This window comes from Triticum urartu, chromosome 5A (genome assembly GCF_056163025.1).
Source record: "Triticum urartu cultivar PI428250 chromosome 5A, HENAU_Tu73, whole genome shotgun sequence".
In the NCBI taxonomy this organism is placed as follows: Eukaryota; Viridiplantae; Streptophyta; class Magnoliopsida; order Poales; family Poaceae; genus Triticum; species Triticum urartu.
In genome coordinates this window covers 594131066-594137141 of record NC_141877.1, presented here as the reverse complement: position 1 = coordinate 594137141, position 6076 = coordinate 594131066, and the positions used below count along the sequence as shown (strand labels likewise).

The window sequence follows — 6076 nt, the reverse complement described above, 5'->3', positions numbered from 1 at the left end:
CGCTATATAACGCTCGAGCATCTCCTTGGACCCGGGCATCTCCACACCGGACCAGGCGCACGCCATTGTTTGATCCATATCGCGCACAAGCACGAAGTGCAGCTGACGTTGAGCAAACATACATAGCAATGGCAGGCAATATCACGGTCGGCACCTTCACCCTCCTCGCGGCGCAGCTCCTCGTCCTCACGTCCACTCGAACGATGGCGATATCCATCCCGCCGGCTACCACGACAGGTACTACCGTGCCGTCAGCACCCGCGACGGACGTCCCGGCTCTTCTGTTCCCGGGCGAGGGCGAGGTGGCCGAGGCTGCGGCTGAATGCTGGAAGGTGGTGCTGCAGGCGAAGAGCTGCGCGGTCGACATCGTCGAGTGGCTTGCATCCCCGGAGCCCGCCAGCCACGTGAGCCTAGCGTGCTGCAGCGTGCTGCAGAGGGTCGGCGACAGGTGCATCCGCGACCTCTTCCCCGACTCTGCGGTCCGCAAGCTCTTCGCTCCCCTGGTCAGTCACTCGTGCGGGATCCCCTTAGGGGCAACCCCCGGCCGACGCCAGTAATAGCCGGTCGTCGTCGTCGTCGGTCCAGGCATGTGGCATCTCAAGGCATCCGCACATTCGGAACTTCTGTTGAGAATAATTCAGGCTTTATTTGAGAAAACAAGAATGATCCAGGCTCAGAGATTCATCTTCTTTTCCTTCTTGTACGAAATAATTCCTTTTTTCATTTTAGAAATGTACCAAGTAAAACATAATATTACCACTCTCAAATTTTAATAAAACTTGATAATTTCGTTAAAACTTATAAAAGCATGTTTAAATGGTGTCTTCTTTCAAATTCCTCCTTGCAATAAATATGAATATGTAAACGAAACATAAATAGTACTTTTGGTTAAAAAGATATAACCAAATTAAAGTTGTCATGTATGGACCCCATGTTCAGGAAACATGAATATTCAAATTGAAAAGTCAAAAGAAAAAAAGCATGAGAAGCATGATGCATGTGTGAAGCAACCAAAAGTTGTCATGTATGGACCCCACTAGAGGCTGGGGCGCCACCTGGTGGTGCCACCTGAGCGGGCCTGTGCGCTCTTATCTTGTCTCACGCACATTCAGCTGTCATGTTTTGCCATGTTTAGTCTTGAACCTCACTCATGTAATGAGGATATGTACGATATAGATACTATTAGTATCACATCGATCAAACATACATTGTAATACATTATTTGAGTTCAAAACCATCATACGTAGTGGTACATCTAAGAGGATATGTACTTCTCACCCATGGAGCGTAAACGAGTAATACGATGTATTACATTTAATTCAAAAGCGAAGATAAGCTAACATTAAGTGCTTTAGTTTAGCTTAAGAAAGGGACCTCATGAAGCCACGGCTAAGGAACCAAATAAATAGAACACCTTTCGGAGTTCTCTAGAGACTTGGAATCATCCATTTCCACATCAGAATTAACATGATGCCTTTCATCGGAATTCTCTTGATCTTCATCTTGATATACCCAACACAAATTCAACTTGGCCAATATATGATGACTGCTAGCATACTTCCGATAAAAAAAACACAACTATAGCCAATAAGCATTAGTGCTCACATCTAAAACTAACACCAAGATACCAACATTTTTCCCACACAAGCAGTATGCTATTTTGCCCTCTTTGAAATGCTAATGCAAACCAGGTGATTTTAATTCTATACAAATTAAACGCTTACGTGAACATCTTCAGGGGCTATGCGGGGATCCAAGATCATCAACATTTGAACCTGATTCAGCATCTGATCTATCAATAATTCTTTTTGGTAACTGAAAGAAGCAGGGACAGGGCATAAAACGTTAGCCAAACTATGAATTTAACATCTTCAGCGGCTATAGGGGATCCAAAATCATCAACATCTGAACCTGATTCAGCATTTGATGTATCACTAATTCTTTTTGGCAGCTGAAAGAAGAAGGGACAGTGCATAAAACGTTAAAACTGAGAAGAGATTGACTCATTGAACAAATGAGAGCTCATAGATCAGACATTTGTTAATCTTGCCTTAAGCACATGCAATCTTACAGAGCCTGCAATAGTTTCTTCTATATCAGATACTTGCACAATATCACTTAATACAGATGATTCCATGTTATGTATGATCTGCAATAAGAAAAGAGTTCATAAGCAGTTGTAGCAGGCAAGTCAGATATCCTGTCGTACCATAAGGAATATAACACAGTAAGACAGCAGTAGCAGATTTAGAAAGAAAGAAAACTACCTTCATAATTTAAGGGTCACTCCAAGGGCCTTTGTTGGACTTCAGGCATCCTCCCTGGTTTGAGCATGTGCACAAACCACCCAAAAGCTCTGGTAATTGTCTGCACATATATTCTGGTAAGCCTTGTACCACAAGAGCAGTAACATGAACTACATGCAGAACGGAAGCAAACTAAAAAATGCAGACACAATCAAGATTAAACCTAACACTCTTGCCAACATATAAAGTTAAGATCTTGCACATCAAAGCCTTCATCACTTGCTCCAGACCACAATAAATTAAATGCTACTACTGGAGACAACCAATTCTACATATATGTAGCCTGCAATGCCCAAAGGATAAGAGGAACAGAAAAATTTTACAAGGAAAATTGGGACAGTAACACAGTAAAATAGGATGTGATCAGGTGAATCGCAGAGAGAGAAAACTGCAGCTACATCATAAGCCTGAGCTAGAAACATAATTACGTGAATTAATCTGTCAGTAAAAAAACGTCGATCTAACACCGAATCCCACATCTACCATGAAATATAATACATCAAACAGTGCCTTCTAACATAACTTCCAGGGATACTATGTAATTCAACAGCAATCAGGAAAAGAATATAGACCGAATTACATCTGAACAACTTAATACAACATCAACATCTTGAAAGTAAGGCTTACATCTCCATATTGCACAGGACCAGAAGATCTAAACAAACCTATGGTAGGCATGAGTGTAGGAATCCAAGTGCTACAGAGAGGTAAAGAATGAGCGTACTGGAGGTGGTGAAGATCTAGTCGATGGTGGCCGTGCCGGCGATTGGGAGCAGGAGGGAGATCGACGCCCTTTCCCTCGTCTGGTCGCAGAACCCCATCGGCTACCTCCTCGCAGCCGTTATTAATAGTTATGGATATATCTTTGGAACCCACTGCAGATGAAGGAACAGAAAAGGATGAAACAGAGTCAGACCTTCATTGAATTGTTAGGAATTGTGGTGCAGACCCAAACTGAAGTTTTTTTTATTAATAATGTGTTTTGTCACAAAGACATATAGCAACGAGACTTGTCCTTCAAATCAAAATGATTTAAAACTTAAGGACATAAATTTCAAAGGAAAGATTGATACATTTGCAGATGGGCTACCCGTTCGATTACAATTTACATAGGAGCACAGATCTAATTTTCTTCTTACATTACATCATTCCTTGCAGTCTGAGGTAATTGTTTGTCCCAAGTAAGAGCAAACTAAGCACATACTACTGAGAAACTAAGAGTACAGTGCGGAATCAGAATGATAGGAAAAAGATAATTAAGAACAAAACTTACTTGAAAGTAGCTACATATAGTAAAATTGCTCCGCATCCAATGCTGAAAAATAAAATAATCATCCTTATTAGCTATGGAGTCGCTGCCCAGAATTTAGTAGAAAAAATTATGTAGTTCAACAATTGTAAATATAGTTCATGTTCCAAACCCATCATTTCATCTTCTCAATTTCAATGTTAAAGCATGGACTGCGCAAACAATCAGTGTTGTCCAATCTGGCATTCATTGCACAAGAAAAATAAGGACATGGAGAGATATGAGAAGATGTACGTACCCAGTGCATGGTCCATCTCAACTCTAAACGAAGAGCCACCAAACATACTTGAACAACCAAGCAACTTTGAGCTCAAATCGGCATAATGGAATAGTTATACGCATAGATGGTCGTAGATGATCCAATCCAAGGAGGCAAATTGGCATTAAATCACATTTGCCTTATTGGGAGGCACCGCATTTGAAGCAAACTTGCCCAATTCCACGAGAAATATCAATGAATGGAAAATTTTGCAAGGACCTAGAACCACTCCGCTCCACGGAACCAAGACTCCACATGAGGTGGCAGCCAGTCAAGAGCGAGAGGCCCAAGGGAATTGGTGGCACGCACCTTGCGCTTGACCTAGTGGACGGGGTCTCGGCGCTCTCGACGTCGGGCAGGAAGGCGGGCGGCACCCGGCCAGGGTCCGAGAGACAGCGGCGGCGTAGGTGGTGAGGCAGGCGGAGGCGAGGGTCGTGAAGGCGGCGGCGTTGGCGATCCTGGCCGCCGTGGCGAGGCCGAGCCAGACGGCGACGGCGACGAAGACCGTGGTGTAGTAGACGTAGCCCATCGCGGCGGGCGAACCTCATCGGCGACCTCCTGGTTGCTCCTTTCCCCTACCCAGCCTCGCCGTCCACGACCTCACGGAGCATGCTGGCCGCTCACGATCTCAACAAGCCCGTGCCACCCAGCCCCTATCACTTATATGCGCCGCATCGCCCCGCCACCGCCGAGAAATTTGGGTGACGATCATCCGTGGATGAGAGGAGGACGACTGAAAGGGGGTGGGGGCAGGAGTGGTCGCGTGGGGGAGATCACCCCTGGAGGTTGTGGCGGCGGCTGCTGGAACCCTAGCCGCCCGTGCGGAGAAGAAAACGAGGAAGAGGCGTGGGAGAAGAAAAAGGAGCATCTCCTCGCATTAATCGCTGCGTTTTTCTTTGCCTTTTTTTTCTCGCTCGGTCACAGTAAAAATCGACGTGTACATAACCAGAGAGCGCTCTTGATGCGCACGTTAATGTTTTGGATGTTAAGAAATTAAGAATGAATCGCATAAACGAGTTTACGAATCATGAAGCAATTGCATGGCTACCAAGGTCGGTGCTCCCACACTTAGGTGCATGCCCTTGTGAATTTTCACATGGTGTTGCAGAAACAACTTACAAGCACCAAAGGACAACAAACGCAAGTGAAGCAACATGGCATAGAGTGCGCACTTCTGTTGGAGACACAACCGAATAACGATAGAAGACACCCTTATCTACTCTGAAAGATGGATGCCGTCCTTGTACCACTCTTAAAATTAGGAGGGGACCCTACCCCTCGCCTAATTCGAAGGGCATCGTACCACCAAAGATGGACCAACCCACCCTAGAGCAAGGATTGTTTATGGTTCTACCGGACCATGGGAGATTCTCAGGCTGTCCATGTTGTTGCGCCTAGAATACCATGTGAAGAACCATGCCAAGGCTCACAGATCCACTCATGAAAAGAATAAACTGTTGTAAATGAGGTCGTTGAAGAAACATACATACAATGAACAAAAAAATTGTTGCTGATAGTAGATCTGGCAAGTAGGAATAGTCACATGTCCATGTCACTATTGTCGTCTTCCTGCTAGTGGGGAAAAGGAACGTTATCCCCTCCCCATCCAAGACGAAGGTGTCGACCAACCGGTGAGGAAGCAAACATGGACCGGGCATTAAAAAGACAAAAAGAACCACGGAAGAACATTGTTCGAGCAAGACGAAGCACAAAGGCGGCCCCTCCATGTCCGAGGATTGCGCATGCCCAAAAACCACCCCACAACGCCAGTGCACACCCAAGATGGCACCTTCTAGGAGGTGATGATGCACGACACGCTGCAACCACCCAATTTTGACTAGACAAGGTTTTTCGTCCGGGTATAAGACCGAGAGGGAGAGGGAACGAACCTCGACAATGCCTCCAAGGAGCGAGACAAAATTAGGAAGCGTCACCGGCATTGTGGCCCGAAAACTAGTCGAAGATTTCTCCTAGTTATAGTCCATGCCTCCGGAAGCTCCACCTTCGATGGATCCGGCGACCAGTGGCCCCTGGGGACCAGATCCAGTAGTATGAAGGACGTTGGGAGGGAGATGGAAGCGGCCTTTAGATCCGCCGCGGGCCTAGGGAGAGTGAGCCATGTGCCGTGATCAGTGACTAACACCCATTGTCACTCTATGTATTTAAGACACCAGACAAAACAATAATGCTACACCTACAAAA

The 6076-nt window shown here is 45.6% G+C and overlaps 1 long non-coding RNA gene across 2 annotated transcripts; it reads right to left on the bottom strand.

The window, feature by feature from the left end:
* Nucleotides 1-1054: 1054 nt before the first annotated feature.
* LOC147973168 (uncharacterized) lies at nucleotides 1055-4830 on the bottom strand. 2 transcript variants are annotated; one of them, XR_015603575.1, is made up of 6 exons: nucleotides 3854-4830; nucleotides 3580-3621; nucleotides 3031-3181; nucleotides 2268-2367; nucleotides 1912-2149; nucleotides 1055-1815 (listed from the first exon to the last, which is right to left on the bottom strand). It is a non-coding gene; the product is annotated as an uncharacterized LOC147973168 (long non-coding RNA). The 2 variants fall into 2 exon arrangements; XR_015603574.1 differs by having other exon boundaries at nucleotides 1055-2149; nucleotides 3854-4825.
* Between the last annotated feature and the right edge of the window lie 1246 nt (nucleotides 4831-6076).